We start from the raw sequence: 25,680 nt of genomic DNA on the forward strand, positions 1-25,680 counted from the left end.
TATTACCCAAGACCTCGTGGAGTCAAAGCCTTATCTGGGAGGTCCTTTTATCACACACACCTCATCATACCGTGTCTTAAACACTCAAACTCCTTGCAGACATCACACTCTCAGGCAAGGCATTCCAATCATTTACAACTCTGCACGAAAAAAACCTGCCTCTCACTCCTCTTCTCACACCCTCTTTATACAGTTTCCAGGGATGACTGCTGGTTCTCCCCTGATCTCCCACTATTTTCTGTAGAACTTCTCCAGCATTGATCCTATAACAACCCCTGACCAACTTGTAGGTCAGGAGTTGTTATAGGGGGAGATATAATCTCTATCATATCTCCCCCTCTTCCTCCTGTCCACCAGACTCTGCAAATTACATCTTCTCAATCTTTCTTCATACTCTACATTCCAGAGGTCAGAAACTACCTTAGTCAGTTGCCTCTAGACCCTCTCCAACATCTCTTCATCCTTCTGAAAACCAGGTGACCAAATCTAGGCACAATAGTCCATGTGTGGCCTAATCAAAGCCTTATACAAAGGAACAAGAATCTCCCTACTTCTACACGTCAGTGTCCTCCTCATCATTCCCAGAAGCCTTTGTGTTGTCTTCACAATTTTGGCTATGTGTCCCCTAAATTTCAGATCCTTATCCACTATCACTCCCAGATCTCTTATTTCCTCCATCTCCAACAATATATCCTCACCAAGCATAAATTCTGCATCCCATCATTGTTTTCCAAATTTTAAAACCTTACATTTTGCAACATTGAAATCACATTCCCATTTCCATGCCCAAGCACTCAATTTATTCAAGTCTTCTTGTAAGGCCAAGTGAAATAAGTAAAACCTTGAATTTACTCTATTTCTTAATCATCATCAAATTCCTGATGTGTAGCCTCAAGGGGTGTACAGGATATTATAATAGCACTACATGAAAAACTTACATTATTACTAACTTCATATCAACAATTTTTCTAAAATCAATCTATTATCTATCAGATCAAATATTTCTGTCTTCTAAGGCACTTCTTTCTATATCAATCCACCTATATCTTGGTCTTCCTCTGGATCTTTTGTCTGTACCTGGCAGAGAATACTTGTTTTTCTAATCTTTCCTCTACAATTCTGTTTTAGTGACCATACAACCAGAGATCAGCTTTGCTAACACATTCCTGGATGCTAACAATGTCAGGTTCTTTCCTAATATCCTCGATTTTAATATGATACTGCCATTGATGCCATTCATTCACACTCCAAATCCTTTTCAGGACTTTCATATCTGTGGCCTCTAGTCTTTTGTCAAGTGTTTTTTTTCTAATCAAGCTCTCAGATCCATAAGTTAAAACTGGTTTGAACACCGTCTTGTATACAGCTAATTTAGTGTTTTGACTAATTTCTCTCTGATTCCATATAATTTTTTTCAATTGACTTCCTACCATACCGGTTTTGTTCATTCTGTTGTCTATTTCCATATTTAATTTACATCTTCACTAAAAATTGTTCCTAAATAGCTAAAATGTTTTACTTGTTCTATAAGTTATCCAATTACGATGCAGTTGATATTTTCAATGTTTCTGCCTATTTTCATTGTCTTGGTTTTGATATTGCTGATCATCATACCAAATTTATTACAATTGTTATTCAATTTAGTCAGGGAATCTTGCAAACTTGTACTGGATTTATTTAAAAGTATAACATCGTCTGCATAAAGTAAAGAGCTGAGATTAGCATCTCCAATTTTGATATCAGGTTTAACACCACCTTCATAATGTGATCCATATAGGTAACGAATAACAGAGGGGACAGTGTACAATCTTGTCTGACACCAGATTTAACATCACTCATTTAACTTACTGTACTTCCTTCAATTCTAACTGCTGACTTACAACTCAAATAAAGACTAAGTATTGCTTGAAATAATGCCCCATTGACACCATACAACTGTAGTGTTTTGAATAGCTTTTCTCATGGCACCTTGTCATATGCTTTTAGGAAGTCTACAAAACAAATGCAGATCTTTGTTATATTCCCATGATTTCTCAACTATTTGTCATACAGTCAAAATCTGATCCTGACAGCCTCTATCTGGCCTGAATGCTTCTTCTTCACCAAGATTCCCTTCCACTATCCTTCAACCGTTTCTCAAGTATACTTGAATAAATCTTACCAGGGAACACTCAGTAGGGAAATACCTCTAGGGAAATATAAATAGGGTAATAAAACATTCTGTTTTATTTCCCTATTTATATATGGGTACTATAAGAGATCTACTACAATCATCTGGAATTTGTCTATCTGTTTGGGCCTTCTGAACCATGCAGTGCAGCCACTGCAAGACTTTTCATCATCATCATCATCATCAAATTCCTGCCATGTACCCTCAAGGGGTGTACAGGATATGACAGTACTACATGAAAAAATTACATCATTAAATTACATAATTACATCATTACACCAAAATAAAAAAAAATGCAAGACTTTTATACCTCCCTACTTCAGCATTTCTGGTTGAATATCATCTACTCCTGCCATCTTTCTGCATTTCAGGCTTTTGATGGCTTTTTCTAACTTCAAGTATGGATATGTATTGCATGCCTGATTGTATGCCTCTTGAGTGTTGTTTTACCACTGTGATGTCACTGATTGTTTCATTTAGCAATTTTTAGAAGAAATTACTCCATACATAAAGGATATCTTTCTCTCCAGTTTTCATGTCACCTTTATCACCTATAATTTCTTTTACAGCACTCTTTCCTCCATTTCTGAGTGTTTTCAACAGCCTCCAGAATATTTTGCCACCCTAATACTATTATATAGCAAGTTTTTTACCTTGGGTATATACATTAAAGATACCAAGAAACTATATACTTAGTTTTAATCCATTTTCCCAAGGAAACAAAACAACGTTTTGCATGTGAAATATATTCACATCTGAGCTACTTGTATATAGAGGCTAATGACTTCATATCACTTGCCTTAGTATGTATCCCATAATGCAGAGCACACCCGCTTTAGGACATGTATGATGCTATGCATAATGGGAAGGACCACTACCCAGACTGGTTTCAACCTTTACTGAGGTGAAAAGTAAAGGGATGCTAATCATAAGCCTAGAGTAGTTAGTATAGAGGTGCAAGAGAGCTTGATAGCTCTCTTAAACATCTCAGCAAAAATAAACATAATATTATCTTCCACGGTGAATATTCCATAATGTGGGTGGTCTCCATCACCTAGTCAAAAATTTAATATCTCCTAGAATGCTTCTTTCTAAGTGCAAAAACCGTCTGAATGAACAATAAAATTTCCAGAGTACAATATTATAAAGCATTTGACCATATTGCTGGGTTTCAAATCCATGTTTCTTTCTAACCTTCAATAAATGGTATTTTTATTCATTATAATAGTTATTATTTGGTCCTTTTCACTGAAATTGATACATGGTTTTGATAAACATTTATACATAATCGTCCACTAGTTTTGCCACCTGTGTCTGTCTGGCTTTATCAAGACGAGAAAAGTTATACTAATATTAAATGCAAAAACAAAATAATGCAGTAACGACTTAAAAAACAGTTAAACAAGTTGAAGAGCACGCGTGACATCAAACGCATAAAGAGTGAAGAATTAGCCATTGTTATTAAGTTGCGTTTTATAATTATTCGCATAATTTAATTCTGCTAAACTTAATGAATTTAATAGGTTTTCCAAATGTCTTTTAATATTATTCCCTGGTTTCTATTGAGGTTATTTCCTGTCTGTAGGACTACTACAGCTTCTTTAAAGGTTCTACATCTGTAATCCTCTTTGATATATGGCATGGAGCTGTTGTCCCAATCTATTGAATAGTTTGTAGTTGAGAAATGATGTGCTAACCCTGAGGTGTCTGTTCTATTATTATTGACATCTCCGACATGTTCCTTCTTTCGGATTTCTAGGCTTCATGAAGTTTGGCTGATGTAAGTCAGTCTACACATACATGGTATGCTGTAAACACCTGCATATTTGTAGAAAGCGACACTATCCTTAGGGGATCTTAATAACTGTCATTAGTTATGATAGATTTAAAAACAACTCTGATGTTGAAAGGTTTCATAATTCTTGCTATTTTGATGGAGACTGAGCCTGCATAGGGTATTACGATGGATAATACGTACTGTGTCATCAGAGGTTGTTGTTCAAAGTTGTTTCTATAGAGAATTTTATTAATTATATTTTGAGGATAACCATTAAGTGATAGAGTTTTTGATATAAGGGAAAGCTCAGCTCGTACATCTTTTTCTTCTGTGATGATATTTTTAACTCTGTTTTTTAGCATATGTATGATGCTAAGTTTCTGTGCATAGTGATGATTGGATGTAAAATGGAGATAATGTCCAGTATCTGTAGGTTTACGATAAATTATAAGTTTGATTTGTCCATTATCTTGTTTTTTAACTAGTACATCCAAAAAAGGTAATTGATTGTTGTTTTCCAATTCTAATGTGAATTTAATTTTATCATGTAAAGAGTTTATATTTTGGAGGAACTCATGCAAGGTATCTTCCTGGTCTTTCCAGATAATGAACACATCGTTGAACACATAATGAACACATTGGAAAACAACCATCAATCACTCTTTTTGGATGTACTAGTTAAAAAACAACATAATGGAAAAATCAAACTTATAATCCATCGTAAACCTACAGATACTGGACGTTATCTCCATTTTACATCCAATCATCACTATGCACAAAAACTTAGCATCATACATATGCTAAAAAACAGAGTTAAAAATATCATCACAGAAGAAAAAGACATATGTGCTGAGCTTTCCCTTATATCAAAAACTCTATCACTTAATGGTTAACCTCAAAATATCATCATCATCAAATTCCTGACATGTACCCTCAAGGGGTGTACAGGATATGATAGTACTATATGAAATTTACATCATTGCTAACTTCCTATCTGCAATTTTCCTCCAAATCAGTCTGTTACCAACATTATCAGATCTTATATTTCTATTATCTAAGGCACTTTGTACCGTATCAATTCACCTATATCTTGGTCTTCCTCTGGGTCGTTTTCCTGCCAACCTGACAGATAACACTTGTTTTGCTGATCTTTCCTCACCCATTCTGTTCAAGTGACCATACCACCTGGATGCTGACAATGTCAAGTTCTTTCCTAATATAGTCGTTTTTAATATGATATTGCCATTGATGCCATCTGTTCACGCCTATAATCTTTCTCAGGACTCTCATATCTGCAATCTCTAGTCTTTGGTCAAGTGTTTTACTTCTGACCCAGCTCTCAGATCCATAAGTTAAACACTGTCTTGTATACAACTAATTCAGTGTTCTGACTAATTTCTCTCTTATTCCATATAAATTTATTCAGTTGACTTCCTACAATACTAGCTTTGTTGATTCTGTTGTCTATTTCTATATGAAATTTACCATCTTCACTAAAAATTGTGCCTGAGTAGCTGAAATGTTTCACTTGTTCCCCATTCAAAACACAGTTGGCATTTTCAACGATTACACCTATTTTCATTGTCTTTGTCTTTTTATTGCTGACCTTCATACCATATCTATTACAACAGTTGTTCAATTTAGTCAAGGAATCTTGCAAACTTGTAGCGGATTTATTTAGAAGTATAACATTGTCCACATAAAGCAAAGAGCTGACATTAACATCTCCAATTCTGATATCATGTTTAATACCACTTTCCTTCATAATGTGATACATATAGATAATGAATAACAGAGGGGATAATGTACATCCTTGTCTCACACCAGATTCAACATTAAACCATCTTCCTGTATTTCCTTCAATTCTAACTGCTGACTTACAACTCAAATAAAGACTAAGTATCGCTTGATATAATGCCCCATTGAGACCATGTAACTGTAGCGTATTGAATAGCTTCTCTCTTGGCACCTTGTCTTATGCCTTTTCCAGATCGACAAAACTTAAATACATTTCTTTGTTATATTCCCATGCTTTCTCAATAAATGTCGTAAAGTGAAGATCTGATCCTGACAGCCTCTATTTGGCCTGAATCAAGCGTGTTCTTCACAAGCTTTTCTTTCACAATTCTTCTCAACCGTTTCTTAAGTATACTGGCATAAATCTTGCCCGGAACACTCAGCAGGAAAATACCTCTGTAATTCTCACATTCAGTTTTATTTCCCTTTTTATATATGGGTTCTATTAGAGCTCTAATAGGAATTCGTCAATCATCAGGAATTCGTCTCTCTGTCCAGGCCTTCTGAACTATGCAGTGCAGCCACTGCAAGACTTTTATACCATGCTTCAGCATTTCTGGTCGTATATCATCTACACCTCCTGCCCTTTCCACATTTCAAGCCTTTGACGGCTTTTTCTACTTCAAGTATGGATATGTATTCCTGACTATATGCCTGTTGAGTGTTTTTTACCACTGTGCTATCACTGCTTGTTTCATTTAGTAATTTTTCGAAGTAATTACTCCATACTTCAAGGATGTGTTTTTTTTCCATTTTCATGTCACCTTTATCATCTCTAACTCCTTTTACAGCATTCTTTCCTCTGTTTCTAAGCTCCTTCAACAACCTCCAGAATATCTTACCACCTTCTTGATATTTATTTTCTATGTTCTTGCCAAATTCCTCCCATGACTTTGGTTTAGCTAGTTTTACACAGTATTTAGCATTCTTGCATTTGTCTCTGTATTCTCTAACAGCACAAGCTGACTTATTTGCCAGGAAATTTTGATATGCTTTTTTCTTTTCCTTCACTGCCTCTTTAACTTCCTGTGTCCACCATGGAGTTCTGATTTTTCTATCCTTGCTGACAACCTCACCACATGCCTCTCTGGCTGAATCAATCAGGGTTTTCTTCAAGGTTTGCCACTGAATCTCCAAGGTTTGGTTCTTGTTCTCAAAATCTTTCATTTTTTTTTTCAATAATCTTTGTGTATTTTAGTTTACAGTTCACATCTGAGAGCTGCTCAACTTTTATTTGCTTTAAAACTTTCTTACACGTCATTCTTTTCAATATGAAATTCAATTTTATCCTGTTCATGACTAATAGTGATCACTTCCAATTTCAAATCCTCTGTACACTCTGGTCTCCTGCACCAGGGAGAAAACATCACTATCAACAATAACATAGTCAATGAGACTTTTCTTATTCCTTGCCTCTTCTCAACATGTGAATTTGTGCACATTTTTATGTTCGAACATGATGTTAGTAATAACCAGTCCATGTCCTGAGCAGAAATCCAACAGGTATTTGCCATTATTATTAGTTTTGCACTTTTCTCAAAATTTTCCCAAAATATTTTTGTATGTCTGACAATCACTTCCTACTCTGCTATTTAGATCCCCAACAAGGACCAACTTTTCCTTTTTCATTGTGTCAGTAGCTTTCTCTAGAGCCTCAAAAAATTCCTCCACTTCTACCTTAGTAGAAGTGGAGGACATTACTCTACTTGAGACTGCCTACCATTCAAGAAGATTAGCCTCGTATTTACTGTTGAATACTATGGCTCCCACTTCTTTTCCTTGATTGTCACTGCCTGAATATTACATTTTGTATTTATTGCTCAGAAAGATCTCGCCAGTTTTTGTCATTTTTGTTTCAGTCACCCCTATTATGTCGATCTGGTACTTATCTAATTCCTCAGCTAGCTCCATTTCTTTGCCATTCAGGCTTCTTATGTTGATAGTATCGATCTTTAACTCTGGTGATGTTGAGTTGGGGTGTGCTTTCAGATTTGTTCCAGTAGCTGACTTTTCGCTGTTCTCCTTGGTTCCCTGGCAAAAACAACGGGGACCACGTTTAACCAGGCGATGCCCCAGCCGGCATGAAATTTTGTCATGTTGTACCATCATTTTGTATATTGGTTTAAGCCAATAAAAATACAATTCGGTCGGCTAAATCCCAAATTGTCAGCCCATCCTCGTTTGTTCAGTATCCAGGTAGATACAGTATCTTGCACCCAACAGGTGGAAGACGAGAAGGAGAGGACTGGACATTAGGTCAGAAGCCCTGGTCGGTTCTCTGCATTCCTTTAAAGGCTATGTGGAGGTCTCCTCTCAGTTATACAGCTCTGACCCTTAAGCACCCCTCCTCAAAATATAATTAATGAAATTCTCTATAGAAACAACCCCCAACAACAACCTCTGACGACACAGTACGTATCATCCATCGTAATACCTTATGCAGGCTCAGTCTCCACCAAAATAGCAAGAATTATGAAACCTTTCAACATCAGAGTTGTTTTTAAACCTCCATAACTACATGATAGTTATTAAGAATCCCTAAGAATAGCGTCGCTTTCTATAAATATGCAGGTGTTTACAGAATACCATGTACGTGTGGACTGGCTTACATCAGCCAAACTTCACGAAGTCTAAAAATCTGAGAGAATGAACATGTAGAAGATGTCAATAATAATAGAACAGACACCTCAGGGTTAGCACATCATTTCTCAACTACAAACTATTCAATAGATTGGGACAACAGCTCCATGCCATATATCAAAGAGGATTACAGATGTAGAACCTTTAAAGAAGCTGTAGTAGTCCTACAGACAGGAAATAACCTCAATAGAAACCAGGGAATAATATTAAGAGACGTTTGGAAAACCTATTAAATTCATTAAGTTTAGCAGAATTAAATTATGCGAATAATTATAAAATGCGACTTAATAACAATGACTAAGTGTTCATGCTTTATGCGTTTGATATCATGCTTGCTCTTCAACTTGTTTGACTGTTTTTTAAGTCGTTACAGCATTCTTTTGTTTTTGCATTTAATATTAATATAACCTTTCTCGTCTTGATAAAGCCAGACAGACACAGCTGGCGAAACTAGTCAACGATTATGTATAAATGTTTATCAAAACCATGGTGCAATAAATCCAATATTATGTATCAATTTCGGTATTTTTATTCATTAATTATAAAAATCAAAATTCTCTTCCCATTGCTGACAAGTGGTGGGTACTGAAAAAAAAATAACCTGTTCTGTTGTAAGTAATGGAATGCCCAACACATCACATAATCTGTTCGAAATACGCAGGGCAAGAGGGCAACTGTAGAATGCATGTTCTACTGTTACCAATCAGCAACAGATGTCACAGAATGGATCTCTGATGTTAAAGTACCTACATTTGATGGTACTGACTGGAAGGCTGTGTCATATGCAATTCTCCAAGAAAGACCCCTCCTGTTAGGGTATCCTTGGAACTTCAATAAGTTATGAAACAAAGTATTGTTGTCAGTGCTCAACAGTGAAAGAGATTCAAGATTTTTTATACCAAATTTTATCTTTCCAATGGAAAGAATGTCAATGCCAAAGTGTTGTAACAGTCTTAGAGTTAAGCACAGAGTGTTGTAGTATTCAGGAACAATCTCAGCTTTTGGACCTTCATTTACTCCAAACAGAGGAAGATGAAAACCTAGGTAGTACAGGAGAAGGTCTGCACATGTGTGATTGGTCTGCAATATTTTATTGATTTTTGAACTGTATTGCTTAAATAGCAGAATTTTAAGACTGGAAGCCCAAATCCTCCATGCTTCTATGATAGTTGAAGAAATTCCTTTTTAACTTTTGGTATCAGCTAGACCAAAGAAATTTTCAAAGATCTTGTACATAAGTTCTTTAACTGATAATATTGGGTAAGTGGAGAAGGGGATTCCAAGTATAATGAGGGGGTAGCCTAAAAGGATTGCTCCAAGATCTCATTTTCCAAAAACTTGTAATTTTGTCTTCACTGAATTAGTAGTTAATCCACTGATCTTGCTGAATTCTACGAAAATACCAAAAAAAAAATATATATATAGAATCATTATCCTTCAAAGTGCTCACTACATGATTGGCATATGGTAAGCCCTTATTTTCCTTCATAGTTGAAGGAAATGTTATTCCTCGCACAGAATGTGTATTGTAAACTTCCTATAAGAAGGGTTCAAGAACCAGTGCAAGTTTACTGATGGCACTGCCATTGAGTGCTTTTTCGTATTAACTAAGTGGATTAGATCACGTAGCAGAAACAGATTAAATACTACTACTTGGTCTCTAACTCCATACACCTGTGTGCTTTTCATTATATATCTCATTCCCACTTTGAGCCTGTTATTGATAATGCACAAAAATATCTTAGTCAGTATTAGATAGAGAAATAAGTCTTCAGCTGCTGATTAAGGTGTGATCTCTATTGGGTTTTGGAATCATGAAAGTATGGCTTGCTAAAAATTGCTTGGTATGTGTCCTGATGAGAGAATAGAAATGAATAGTATAACTAGAATCCTCTTCTTCAGCTTATCCCACTTAAGTAGGGTCACTGTTTTTAATGAGTCTCCTCCACATCCTCTTGTCTTGGGCTGTAACCACATCTAAGTTAAACAACTTATTCTCAGGTCCTCCTCCACCAGCTCCCTCCATCTCTTCTTTGGCTGCCCACGCTTTCTCCTCCCCTGCACATCCATCTGCATGACCTTTCTTCCCACATACTCATCCTCATCACATGACCAAACCATCTCGACCTTGCCTCCTGTATCTTCGCTCCTAAGTTCGTAACTTTCACCGTTCCCCTTAGATAGTCATTGCTCAGATGATCCTTTCTGGTCACCCCCACACATCCACCTAAGCATTCTCATCTCTGCTACCTCCATTCTGCTGATGTTATTTATCCTGAAGGCCACAGTTTCCATAGTATATGTCACAGCTGGTCTCACCACTGTCCTGTAGATTTTTCCCTTTAGACTGACCGGCACCCTCTTATCACATAGCACTCCAGCATCTGTGAAGGAGCAACTGTGTAGTCTGATTCTAGTATACTGTTTTCCAGTTTTTCCAGTTGCTTTCCATTATTCCAATTTCATGCCTATCGTTCCTGATTTGGAAGCTACTTATTTTCTTTTCATGTAGATGATAATCATAACTGAGAAAACTTTGAATCAGTAAACTTTATTTTTTCTTTAATTGTATCTCTTGCTTTTCCTTTATTAGCAGCAGATGGTTCTTCATAACTTAAGTTTCCATATAGTTCCTTGTTTAATTTGCCTATGGAATGTAGAAGTTCCATAAACTCTTCTGAGCCTGAAGAGTTTTCATTACCTTCTGATCTTTTTGAATACATTTAGCATTGCTTCTACAAAGACAGTTCTTCAATATCACCCAAGCAGAACTGATCTCCTCACCGAATTCCTCATCACATGCTTCAGCTGCATACTGTTTCCTAAGCTTCTTGTGGTCACTAGCCTTGTAGTTTTGTAGTTCCACATATACAATGGGAAGCTTTTTTGTCTATTCTCCTAAAAAAAAAAATAAAATAAAATAAAAAACGGGAAGCTGGAAAGTTCTGATAATCACCTAGAACAAAAATGATATGAAAACAACTGATATAACCACAAGAAAGAATATACCAGTAGTAGAGTTATGAAGATAACTTAAGCTCTTATATTCTCATTTATTCTTTCTTGTGGTTACATCAGTTGCTTTAATATCATTTTTGTTCTAAGTGTTTATAAGAACTTTCCAGCTCTCCTCATACTCTTTCCTCACAGAAGTATTCATGTGGTTGGCAACCACCCAGGTAATCACTTCGTGGTCATTCTCACCAAATGGAAAGAGATTTGACACCGACATCCTCGGATGAGATTGTCAAATCTAAGACCCTCAATCCTAGTATGCCCTCTGTTACATACTGCATGAGATAGCTATCCCTTAGAAACTCAAGAAATTTAGTTTCTTTACTTCTAATTTCTATCTTGTCATACCAAACTATATTGCCATAATTAAAATCACCAAAATCACCCAAACAGTGAATGAAGTGTTTGATTCTAATTACCTCTATCTCACACCATATCGCCTCAAAGCTTTATACAGTGGGACACCACACTTTCATTTCTTGTGGTCAATGTCCTTCTCAACATTGCAGCAATTCTCTGAGATGGCTTAACAACCTTTGCAATATTATTATTAACATTTGGCCTCCATAGAGTTAGAGACTCATCGTGGGAGGTACACACTATTGCCACAACACACTCAGGCAATGCATTCCACTCACAAACCACTCTCCATGCACGATGACCTCTTGTCCTACTCCCCTTTCTAGTCTCATTCTATGAAAAATCTCCTCTATGTTGACCTGATAACAACCCCTGACCAGCTTATATGCCTCAATCATATCCCCCCCCCCTTCCTCTTATTCACAAGGCTCAGCAACTTACATTCTCTCAATCTGGCCCTGTTACTCCACATTCCAAAGGCCACTGACCACCTTTGTGAATATTTTCTGGACCCTTTCCAACACATGCTCATAACCATGAAAACTAGATGGCCAAATCTGTGCACAATTATCCATATGAGGCCTGATCAAGGCCTTATACAATGTCAGGATCCCCCACATCATTGCCATTATCCGATGTGATGTCTTCACAACTTGTGCAGTGTGGCTCCTAGACTCAGGTCCTTGTCCACCACCATTCACAGATCTCTCATCTCCTCGATACTTTAAAGTTTCTCCACCAAGTGCATATTTTGCATTCCATCCTTGCTTACCAAATTTCAAAACCTTACACTTTGCAACATTGAACTGACAGTTCCACTTACCCATTCATGCAACATATGCAAGTCCTGCTGTAAGGCAATAACATCATCTTGACTCTACATTGCTATCCCCAATTTTGCATCATCTGCAAACAGCTGTACACTGCTAGTTAAACCTGTCTCAATATCATTAATATACAAATTCAACAACGATCCCAAAACTGACTCCTGTGGCACATCACTAGTGAACTTCCTCTTTCAGGATAGTGTATCTGCATATACAACTTTCTGATACCTATCCGACAATCAGTCACTGATCTAACTTGGAGGTCTGTTATCCAATCCCATCTGTTTCAATTTATTTACCAGCTTGTCGTGCGGCAGTCTATCAACAGCCTTTGTAAAATCTAAGTACACCAATATATATGCATCTGCCCTATCCAAGGTATTTGTCACATTGTTATAGTACATAAGTTAGTGAAACATGATCTCCCCTTGACAAACCCATGCTGATAACCAGAGAGAATACTGCTGTTATCAACTCATTTCTGTATCCTACTTCTCACCAATCTCTCTAGTACCTTCACCACAACTCCAAATATGCAGACTAACCTATACTTTAAAGCTACTGCCTTATCATCAGCGTAATGCAGTGGAACAATTTTACCCTCCTTCCACTCTCTTATAACCTATGTGGTTGTGCTACTGCCAATTCCCTTGAACATTCCCTTTAAGATGCATGGTGATAGGTCATCAAATCCTATCACCTTATTGACATCGATCTTATTTATTTCCTCAAATACCTCCTGCTCAATCACAATTAAGCGATCTCCTTCTACGTCCTCTGAACTTAAGTTCCTCATGATTCCACACCCTGATCAGAATGAAACACCCTTATAAATTCTTGTAAATAAGCTTATACGTTGGTGATACATAACTGTTAATTTTAAGGAAAGAACAACGTATATTATTATATTAACTAAATAACTTTAATTAATACTTCCAATATTTCGGTAATGTTACATTACCATCTTCAGGGAACATAAAAATTAATGAAATGTGTGTGCAGGCACCAACACTGAGCAAAAATGGCTGAAGAAAACAACTGAAGTCAGTCCTAGAGTCCTAAAGGGTGCCACCTACTGGGCCAAATTGGGTATTAATCTTGGCTGTTTGATGTTCTAAGAATGCAAGCCTCCCATATTTTGGGGTAGTCTCATGCATCCAAATTTATTGAGGTTTGGGGAGTTTCTTAAGGCTGAGACTGATTGTAAGAATAATCTCTCATATTTAAACTTGCTGCAGTGTAGTAAGGAAACTTTCTTCCAACGTATTTTATGGCAGGTGTCCAAGGCATGGTCAACAAGTCCTGAGGGCGCTAGTGGGTCAAGCGCTACGGACGTGTTTTGAAGAGCTCCTGATTCAGATACGTTTTACTAGGAATAATTAAGTATATATGCGTAATTGTTTAAGTAAGAGCGGCTGTAAACATTGTACGCTACCGATATTATTAGTGTGGGTTTTTTTTTCTTGCTTAAACTAAATACGAAAACGTTAATATTAGACCTTGTAACCTGCAGAGAAAAAAAAAAAAATTGCGGCAGCAATGTCATTCCATGATTTTAATTTGGATTTCAGTCGGTTCGTTAAGTGTGAGGTCTGTTATATGTATTCCTTCGATTACATAAATGATTTGTGGATGTTTAGTGCGGATGGAAGAAGGGTGTGTGCGAAATGTGACCTGAACGAGGAATTGATGAATGCGAATATGAAGTTGATGACAGAAAGTGCTAGTACTGATTGTGTCGCGAGTGCACATTTGAAAGAGAAGGATGGTGAGAAAGACAGGCGAAAAAATGTTAAAAAATCAGGAAAAAAGAAAAAGAGCAATTTGACAACCGTAACGGATGTTAAAAGGGACGAAAGTGAGGCGGAAAGAAACGAAATTGAGAGAACGAATGAAAGTAGAAATGGCATGATGCAGAAATCGCAAGTAAAAAAAATCGAAAGAATGAATGATAGCGAAAAAAGAATGACTGATGGCGAAAGTTGGACGCATGTTGGAACGAAAGTACTGAACCAAAGAAAGATGAATGACAGTAAAAGTGAGAAGAATGATAGCGAAAGTTGGACGCATGTTAGTCCGAAAGTACGGAAACAAAGAAAGATAAATGAGAGTGAAAGTGAGAAGAATGATAGTGAAAGTTGGACGTATGTTGGACCGAAGGTACGGAAACAAAGAAGGATGAATGAGAGGGAAAGTGAGAAGAGGGGGTCGAGAGTTAGAAAGTTAGAAAGATTTAATGATAGAGTGAATGTGTCGCGAGGTACAGAAGGTGAATTGGATTGGATGAAGCAAGAAATGAAATGGATGCGGAATGAAATTAAGAGAATTCAGGTCAAAACTATTAAAATAAATCGTGATGGCATGAAAGAGTTAACAAAAGATGAGCGAGTGGCATTGTATGGCGACTCCATTATTAAAGGTGTGCTAGAGGATAAAATGCACAAGGTATGTTTTCCAGGCGGTAAAATGAGTAGAGTGATTGAGGCATTGAATATGAGGCGGGAACAAGCAAAAGAGTTAATTGTATTAATTGGTACAAATGATTTGAGAGAGAACAAAGAGCATGTCAAAATGAATGTCAGGAGACTGCTTGGAAAGATAAAGGAGAATAGTGTGACAGGAAGGGTGGTCAGTGTGTTGCCTAGGTATGATTGTGGTGAACTGAGGCGGAGAGCAAGGATTATGAATGATATTCTGGCTGAAATGTGTGAGGAGATGGGAGTACAGTTTGTTAATGTGTGGAATTAGTTTGAGGGACGAAGTGAGCTGTATAGGAGCGATGGACTGCATTTGAGTGGTTATGGTGTGAGTCGCTTGGAGAGACTGCTGCTGGAAAGTGGAGAAGTGAATAGAGAGAATGAATCAGATCGAGAGGGGAGTGATGTGGAAGAGCAGGAGAGTAAGACAGGAGATATTGAAGGAGTGGAAATGAATGGGTAAGTGAGTGGTATGAGTATAGAAAATGAGAGAATGGGTGTGCAAGAGGAGCAGGGAAACGGGGAGGCTCAGGGTGGACAGGGATACACAGCGTGAGAAAGGTGGATGCTCCAAGAGGAGGTGAGAGCATGTGTAGGCAGGAAAGTAATGGGATGATCAGGGATCAAAAGGAAACAGATGGAATTGCAAAGGGTTCTAAAATGAAGAAGAAGAAAGGGAAATGGCCCCAGTCCAGCATGGAGAGATCACATCGAGTGAGTGGTATCAGTGGAACTAGCTGTAGATCCAGAAATGAGTTGTTGTGTTTTTATACCAATGCTAGAAGTATAAGAAACAAGGCGGATGAAATGGTTGCACTAATTGCGTCTGTGCACCCAGAGATTGTCGGAATAAGTGAGACATGGTTAGATGAGGATGACATCCTGACAGGAATAGAGATGGAAAGGTATGATGTGTTTCGTGAGGATAGAAGGGGTAAAAAGGGAGGGGGAGTGCTATTGATGATAGAGAAAGAGTTATGTCCATACAAGGTAGAGATGCAAGAGGGAAATGGGCCAGTGGTTTTGAGGCAGTATGGTGTGAGATAGAGGTGAATAGAATCAAATACTTGGTGGGATGTTGTTATAGACCTGGTAATGTGGATGGTGGTGATAGTGAAATGTATAGTCAAATAAGCCAAGCAAATAAGAAAAGGGTGATCATTATGGGTGATTTTAATTATGGCAATATAGACTGGAATGAAGAGATAGCAACTGGAAGTAAAGAAAATGAGTTTCTTGAGTTTTTGAGGGATAACTACCTCAGACAGTATGTAACAGAGGGTGCAAGAGGATTAAGGGTCTTGGATTTGGTCATCTCATCAGAGGATGTAATTATAAATGAGGTATCAAATCATCCACCAATTGGTGAAAGTGACCATGAGGTGATTACTTGGGTGGTTGCCAGCAGTGCAAGGACCCCTGTGAAAAAAGGGTATATGTGGAACTACAAGGGGGATGATTATGAAGAGCTCAGGAGACAGCTTGCAGGTGTAGCATGGAATGAGGAGTTAGCTGGAAAAGAGATCAATGCAGCTTGGGGGATTTTCAAAAAATATTTAGTGGATGCAATGTCTAAATGTATACCACGGGTGAGAAGGTTAAATAAGGTAGGTGTGAGATGGATGAATAAAGAGATTAAGCATGCAATACCGAGGCAGCATAAGAGAAGTGGAAGTAACCAATTTCATGAGGTCTACAAAGACCAGGCAAGGAGGGTGACTTTGTTGGTGAGAGTAGCTAAACAGAGGTATGAACAGCAGTTAGCTAATGAAGCTAAAAAGAATCCAAGGGAGTTCTTTCGATATGTAGCCAGCAAAAGACAGAATGATTATGGAAGGATGACATTGATTGGAGGAAATGGTATAAAGACAGCTGTTGCAGAATGTGTGGTGGAGATACTTAATGAGCAGTTCATAAAGATCTTTCAATCTTGTGAATGTGACTTCATGGAGAGATTAAGAGCAGTTGATGATGGGGAGGAGAGACTGACTGTAAGTGAGCAAGAGTTGTTTGGGGAGTTGAGTAAACTAGATGTAAATAAGGCTGTGGGACTTGATAATATATCACCGCGTATTCTGAAGGAATGTGCCAGAGAGTTGACCCTGCCTTGACATATTTTTTTAATACGAGTCTTGCACTTGGTCAAGTCCCTAAAGAGTGGAAGGGGGGGAAAGATTGTGCCACTTCATAAAGGAGGTGATCGAACTCAAGCATCAAACTATAGGCCTATCTGTGTGTCAGGTGTTGTGGTTAAGTTGTTGGAGAAGCTTGTGAGAACTAGGATCCAGAGTTGGGTTGACAACAATGGTATAATCTTTGATGGACAGCATGGATTTGCTAAAGGGAGGTCGTGTTTTAGTAATCTACTTACTTATTACAATAAAGTGACTGCTTCCTTGGGCAGAGGAGAAGGATACACAGTAATATACTTGGATTTCGCAAAAGCTTTTGATAGAGTACCTCATGATAAGTTGACAGTCAAACTAGAGCAGATGGGGTTGGATATTAGATTAGTGCATTGGATTGGAGACTGGCTATCTGATAGGTATCAACAAGTTGTGTATGGGGGTGCAATATTCAGGAAAAGGAAAGTCACTAGTGGAGTGCCTCAGGGATCTGTTTTAGGGCCATTACTATTTAACTTGTATATTAATGATATTGGCGAAGATTTGGATGGAGATATTCAGTTGTTTGCAGATGATGCAAAGTTGGGACGAACCATAAAGAGTAGTGAAGATGTTGTGGCCTTGCAAGAAGACTTGAATAAATTGAGTGATTGGGCAAGCAAATGGGGATGTGAGTTCAATGTTGCAAAATGTAAGGTTTTAAAATTTGGAAAACAAAGATGGGATGCAGAATTTATGCTTGGTGAGAATATATTGTTGGAAGTAGAGGAAATAAGAGATCTGGGAGTGATAGTGGATAAGGATCTAAAATTTAGGGGTCACATCGCCAAAATTGTGAAGACAACACAAAGACTTCTGGGAATGATGAGGAGGACACTGACGTGTAGAAGTAGGGAGATTCTTGTTCCATTGTATAAGGCTTTGATTAGGCCACACATGGACTATTGTGCCCAGATTTGGTCACCTGGTTTTCAGAAGGATGAAGATATGTTGGAAAGGGTCCAAAGGCGACTGACTAAGGTAGTTTCTGACCTCTGGAATGTCGAGTATGAGGAAAGATTGAAAAGATGTAATTTGCAGAGTCTAGTGGAGAGAAGGAAGAGGGGAGATATGATAGAGACCTACAAGTTGGTAAGGGGTTGTTATAGGATCAATGGTGGAGAAGTTCTACAGAGAATAGTGGGAGATCAGGGGAGAACCAGAGGTCATCCCTGGAAACTGTATAAAGAGGGTGTGAGTAGGGGAGTGAGAGGCAGGTTTTTTTCGTGCAGAGTTGTGAATGATTGGAATGCCTTGCCTGAGAGTGTGGTGTCTGCAAGGAGTTTGAATTGTTTAAGACCCGGTATGATGAGATGTGTGTGAGATAAAAGGACCTTCTAGATGAGTCTTTGACTCCATGAGGTCTTGTTTAATACTACTAATAATAATAATATAACGGTGGAAATGGATATAATTCTTATGTTCTGATATCCTGATATTAGCAGTCCTGCCTGTTTGGCCACAGTAAGACAGTTTACAACTACAAGGGACCTGGTAAACTCTAGGTAAGTCTAGAGGAAGTGACTGGTCCTTGGGAGAGCGGATAAGAGATGCCAATTTTTGATATGCTTTGTAACAATTTGTCAAGTCATATTTTTTTAAGATTTTTGTTAACTTTTCAGAAGTACCACGAATATGAGGAATAGTAACAGATTTATAGTAGTCCTTTGGAGGGGGGGGGGGGTAACTGGTTTTAATATTTTTTGGAATTTATGGGAGTTGTATCCATTGTCTACAAAGGTGTTAAGAATATGAATAAGTTCAGTAATAAGGGCATTGTTATCTGAACTGATTAATTTTGCCCTGTGATATAGGGTTTTTATAATCCCATATTGTTGGGAGGGGGAGGATGGTGTGAACACTGGTGAATGTATCTACCGGTATGTGTAGGTTTTCTGTAAACTGTAAACCGAAAGCCAGGGATCCATTAGGCTGGTGTGTAATCAAAGTATCTAGGAAAGGGAGACTGTTATTGTTTTCTTTTTCTAAGGTAAACTGGATCCTGGGGTGTTGATTGTTTAGGTGTGGAAGGAAGTTTTCAAGTGTGTCTAGGCCATGCGGCCAAATAGCAAACACATCATCTACATAGCATAGCCAAACAATAGGTTTGAGTGGGGCTGGGTTTAAGGCATTTTCTTCGAAGGTGTCCATAAAGAAGTTGGCCAGAGGTATGGGGAGAGTGGAGAACCCTTATAAATTGTCACTGAATACCTCAACAATTCTTCTGCAGCAGTTACCATTTTCTACCACTTTCATCCATTAACTTCATCTTACCATTATCATTCTTCCTCCTTCTTGCCACATATCTAAAAAAACTCTATAGGGTTTTTCTTTGCTGATTTGCCAATTTCTGTTCATACTCCACTTTTGTTTTTCTTAATGAGTCGCTCTCCTGGCTTGTTCTTTATACTCTTCATGTGACTGATTATTACTATTATTCATATTGCACTTCCTCCGAAGTGCATTCTTTTTCCAGATTTCATGCTTAAGCTTCACATTCACCTACCTTATTCAGCCTTTTGGCGTTTGGAATACATTCACACAGTGATGCTGTTATGTATTTCTTTGTCAGTTCTCATGCAGCATTTATTTCCTTACCGCTCAACTCCTCATTCCACGTTATAGCTCCAAGATGTCTCCTAAGCTTGTCATAATCACCAGCCTTATAATTCCACATGTATCCTTTCCTCACAAAAGTCTGCATTATGACTAGTCACAACACAGGTGATTACTTCATGATCACTTTCACCAACTGGAGGAAACTGTGAAACTCCTCTCACAGTCACATCCTCTGATGAAATGATTAGATCTAGAACTCTCGATCCTTGCATGCCCTCCTTTCACATTCTACCTGAGATAGTTCTCTCTCAAGAACTTGAGAAATTCATTTTCCTTATTTCCAAATGCTGTCTCTTCATTCCAAACTATACTCCCATAATTAAAATAACCCATAATAATTACCCTTCCTTTGTTCACTAATCCAAATTGTTTATACATTTCTTCATCACCATCTTCAATATTCCCAGGCCTATAATGACATCCAGCTAAATATGTCTTCCTCTCAACTTCCAAATCCCCCAAGCTGCACTGATCTCTTTTCCAGCTAACTCCTCATTCCACGCTATATTCGCAAGCTGTCTCCTGAGCTCTTCATAATCATCCCCCTTGTAGTTCCACATATACTCTTTTCTCACAGAGGTCCTCGCACTGCTGGCAACCACCCAGGTAATCACATCATGGTCACTCTCACCAATTGGTGGATGATTTGACACCTCATTTATAATTACATCCTCTGATGAGATGACCAAATCCAAGACCCTCAATCCTCTTGTGCCCTCTGTTACATACTGTCTGAGGTAGTTATCCCTCAAAAACTCAAGAAACTCATTTTCTTTACTTCCAGTTGCTATCTCATCATTCCAATCTATATTGCCATAATTAAAATCACCCATTTCTTATTTACTTGGCTAATTTGATTGTACAATTCATTATCACCACCATCCACATTATCTGGTCTATAACAACATCCCACCAAGTATTTGATTCCATTCACCTCTATCTCACACCATACTGCCTCAAAACCACTGGCACGATTTCCATCTTGCATCTCTATTTTATATGGACATAACTCTTTCTCTATCATCAATTTACCTTCTGTCCTCACGAAACACATCATACCCTTCCATCTCTATTCCTGTCAGGATGTCATACTCTTCCAACCATGTCTCACTTATTCCGACAATCTTTGGGTGAACAGATGCAATTACTGGAACCATTTCATCTGCCTTGTGTCTTATACCTCTATCATTTGTATACAAACACAACAGCTCATTTCTGAATCTACAGCTAGTTCCACTGATACCACTCACTCGATGTGATCTCTCCATGCTCGACTGGGGCCATTTCCCTTTCTGCTTCTTCATTTTAAAACCCTTTTCAATTCCAACTATTTCCTCTTGATCCCTGGTCATCCCATTCCTTTCCTGCCTACATATGCTCACCTCCTCTTGGAGCATCCACCTTTCTCATGCTGTGTACCCCTGTCCACCCTGAGCCTCCCCGTTTCCCTGCTCCTCTTGCACACCATTCTCTCATTTTCTATACTCATTCCACTCACTTCCCCATTCATAACCACCTCTTCAATCTCTCCCGTCTTACTCTCCCACTCTTCCACATCACTTCCCACTCGATCTGATTCATTCTCTCTATTCACTTCTCTACCTTCCAGCAGCAGTCTCTCCAAGCAACTCACACCATAACCACTCAAAAAATAACACTTATAAAGAACAACTTCCTTATTTATACTTGTTAATATGTTATTCAATACCCAAGTAATCTTATGGGCTACATTAGCAATATGTCCTCTAAATTTTTAACTCCGTAACAATATGTCCTCTAATTTTTTTACGTCTTATAATCTATTTATCCCAAAAGGAATAACTTTACATTTCTTGACATTAAACTGACACCCTTTATCTTCAGTCCATACTGACAACCTATTTAAATCATCTTGCAAGCTCTCCACATCGCCTTGATTAACTATTACTCTACCTAATTTCACATCATCAGCAAACAAGTGAATATATCCTTTCAGGTTATTTCCTATATCATATATGTACAAATTAAGCAGCTAATCCTAAGTATCTCCAATTCATATACCTCTGTACCTACATTAGTGTCTTTCACATAGGTTAAAGCAGTAACTTCACAATGGCTCCAGCACTGAACCTTCCGACACACCACTAGTCACATGTTTTCACTTTCATTCTGTCCCTCCATATACCACTTTATGATATCTTTCCAGTAGTCAACCCCCCTCTTATCCACTTAATCAGTGTCATATCCTTCTCAATTTGTTCTAATTTGAGTAACAAAGTTCCATGTGGTATCTGTCGAATGCCTTTGCAAAATCCAGCAAAATCATTGCCCTTTATCCAACTCAGCTGTTACTCGATTATAAAATGTTAGTAAATTACTAAGGCATGACCAACCCCTCACAAAGCCATGTTGACCCTCATACAGTATCATGTTTTTATTTACACATTCTTGAATTCTCTTTAACCAATTTTTCTAGTACTTTTACAACCACGCTTGAAATACAGATTGGTGTACAATTTGCTACTGCAGTCTTAGAACCTCACGTATTCAAAGGAATTATTTTTCCCTCTTTCCAATCCCTTGGAACTCTACTAGAGCAGAGACTTAAATTAAAGAGCCTAGTCAAAAGGCATTGCCAGTTCTCTCGCACATTTTTGCAAAACCTTAGCTGATATCCCATCTAATCCCACAGCTGTATTTACATTGTGATTCTGCAAAATCCTAAGTATCTCCAATTCATATACCTCTGTACCTACATTAGTGTCTTTCACATAGGTTAAAGCAGTAACTTCACTAGGATGATATACGCTTACAAATTGGTCACTCAGCAACACAACTATTTTATCTGCTTCTGTCAGCTCGTGACCATCATCATCATGCATTAAGGTTAATCTTCGATAATCATTCTTCCTCATACTTGCTACATAACAAAAGAACTCTTTGAGATTTCTTTTGGCCTACTCTGCGAGATTCTTCTGATAATCTGATTTCGCCTTGATTGCCATGCTGGTCATGAGTTTGCTGGTCACCTTTCTCTTTATACACCCTCCACAGAATTTTCTTCTTCTACAGCTCAAACTTAATGATATTCCTCATCCATCTAACTCCTACCCAATCAATCCTCCTTACCCTAGATATACAATTTAATACTATTTTCTCTAGATGACTACTTACATACTTACCCTGTATTGTTTTATGCCATGGTACAGATTTAAGCTTCTTCCTAAGCATGTCATAATCATCACCTGCCTTGTAGTTCCACAAATACCCCTTCTTGATAGAATATTCCTCATGCTCTCCAATTTTCCAAATCATGACCGCATCCATCATTTTCACCAACTGAAGGCAATGTTATCACCTTGGATATGGATAGCTCTTCTGATCATATGACCAGGTCCCCTCCATCACATGCTGCCTTAAGTAATTATCTCTTAGCAGGTGTATAAATTCTATTTCCTTCCAGTCTATAAATCCATATTTCAGGTCCCCCATAATCATCAATCAACCTGTACTCATTGTACTAATTTGGTGATACATGTCTTCCAGATCATCTGATCACCCCCGGCCAATAGCAACAACGATCTGTATATTTTGTCTTAACGGCCTTAATCTCACACCAGACTGATTCAAATGAGCAGCCACCCACCTTCTATTCTTTTGGGCTGCAATTCATCTGCTATTATCAGCAGTACTCCTTCCCCCATCCTATCTTCTATATCCTACCTGAAAATACTAACTTCACATTCAATCCCTGTAACTACATCATCTGCTGTTAGCCAATTCTCACTAATGCCTATAACTTTTGTTGAGGTTGCACTAACCAATGCCAAAAACTCCTCCCTCTTGTTCCTGATACATCTGGCATTAGTATACAAAAACTGCAGCATCACTTTAGTCCTCCACCCACCATTAGTTTCTGAATTGACTACTCCATTCAATATTTTTGCATTTGGGACTAGATTCCTTACTTGGTTATTCTCACACACTCAATACGCATGCATGTACATACAGTATATACATATAGCATCATTCTAAAGGTGTCTACTGGGGCTATATTTTCATGATCATATACACTATGTGCGAGTTGGCATCTTCATCTATGCATAATTTAAATATCAAATACCTTTCATATTTACAAATAAGATTAAAAAAACAAAAAGATGGGAAGAAAAGAAAACGTGTATGGCTTAACTACACATGCTTATTTATTATTAGACACCTCCAGGTGTGTCCAAAGACTCATCGAGGGAGTGTGCCAACAGCATCGAACGATTGAACCCTTCCAAATACTAACGGCACTCAAACTTGCTTAACTTTTTTCGTGAGCCATTAGTAGCAGAGGCTCTACCAATCGACCAACCTTTATTGGCATTTAACGTCTAAATGTAAACAATTCAATGAAAGCTAAGTATTTGATAACTATGATTGGATGCATTAGTTTTTTTTTTTAATATTAAAAGCGTTTTTTTTTATTTTAATCACTACAAAATATGAACCTTAAAAACTGAGGCCAAAAGCCAAACATTGAACTCTGCTCCGTCTTACCTGTTAATTTCAGCATTGTAAACGGAAACTTAATACGCACATTTTTAATATACTTCAGTAACACATCTAACGTCTTCAGAAAATACTTTCGGCTGATAACCTTTCACCAAGTTTATGGTTATTGCTTTCTGCCTGAGCTCACACTTCATCGACCGGTGAGTTTATCGCGTAGTTTTTTCTGGTGTTGTCATGTACGAAAACAGTTCCATTCCACAGCACAACATTTTGGTCTTCAAAAAAGAAAAACTACTGTTTTCTATGAATGGTCAGCCTCCCAAATAGAGAAAATGACATCAAGGTAAATATGAAGTATTGAACTTCAAAAAAATAAAAGTAAACCGTTGGGTTACAATGCATGATTTCAACTGTTTGTTTCATTAGTAATCAATATAATGCAAAATAGTTTCAGAGAACACGAATAACGGGCTTTCATTTCAACACCAACAACGTTACTGACTAGATGGGATGGTGATGAGCTGTACGCTCGCACCTCACGGGCATTTTGGTTAGGCGTTCAGCTGGAAGTAGCATTGATTTGGTTCTTTTGTGTTTGCAGTAGACTGCTTCTTCATAATTGGAGGCTTGTTTGATTAGTGGATTTGGGTGCGTGCTCGCCTTGTCGAACAACTTTTTGGCTAAATTGCGAAGAAGGGAGAAGATGAATGGCATTTTGGTCTCTCGGTGGATCTGGGTGTTTCTAATAAACCATGGTGCGTCTAGAATCATCTGCAGACATTTGTTTTCTATCCTCTGTAGTTTCAGGATATTTGATTTAGAGGTATGGCGCCAGGTTGGAGAGGCGTAAGTAATTACAGGACGTATCACCATCAAATATATTAGCAATTTGTTTGGTATGTGTAGTTTACTTCTTCTGTTGATCAAAGGGTAAAGCTGAGCCGTGAGTCTGGATACCTTACAGCCAATAAAGTTGATGTGGCTGGTAAATCAGATTTTTTTTTTATCAAGTTGTACTCCCAGATATTTAGTTTCTGTCAGACATGGAATATTTTTTCCAAAGAGTTGGATATCATCGATCATGGGGTCTTTCCTTCTAGAGAAAAGTATGGCTGAGCTTTTGAGGGGTTGACCTGGATCCTCCAATCCGAGAACCATTTCGCCAAGGAAGAGACCTGGAGTCGCCAGATTGCCAGCTTGGGGCTGAGAAATCTGGTCAATATTGCCCTATCATCAGCATATAGATCTGGGAGGCTTGATCTTTGGTTTTGTGGTATGTCTGCCACATAGATTGAGAACAATTTGCGGGCCAGTAACGGGCCCTGAGGAACACCTGCTAAAAAATTTCCGTCTG

At 38.0% G+C, this 25,680-nt stretch overlaps 1 protein-coding gene across 4 annotated transcripts in view; it reads right to left on the reverse strand.

The window, feature by feature from the left end:
* Positions 1 to 24,798, reverse strand: part of LOC150102900 (ras-related protein Rab-28-like) — a 171,809-nt gene extending 147,011 nt beyond the window's left edge. Inside the window, exon 1 of one of the 4 annotated variants that reach the window (XM_090398199.1) lies at positions 24,372 to 24,798. The gene's annotated coding sequence lies outside the window, so the exon portion shown is untranslated. The remainder of the gene's footprint in view (positions 1 to 24,371) is intronic. The other 3 variants (XM_090398200.1, XM_090398198.1, XM_090398197.1) reach the window with 3 other exon arrangements.
* Positions 24,799 to 25,680: the final 882 nt, after the last annotated feature.

The sequence above is a fragment of the Typopeltis vanoorti genome, chromosome 9 (assembly GCF_054136105.1).
Source record: "Typopeltis vanoorti isolate ZY-2024b chromosome 9, IOZ_Tvanoo_1.0, whole genome shotgun sequence".
Classification (NCBI taxonomy): domain Eukaryota; kingdom Metazoa; phylum Arthropoda; class Arachnida; order Uropygi; family Thelyphonidae; genus Typopeltis; species Typopeltis vanoorti.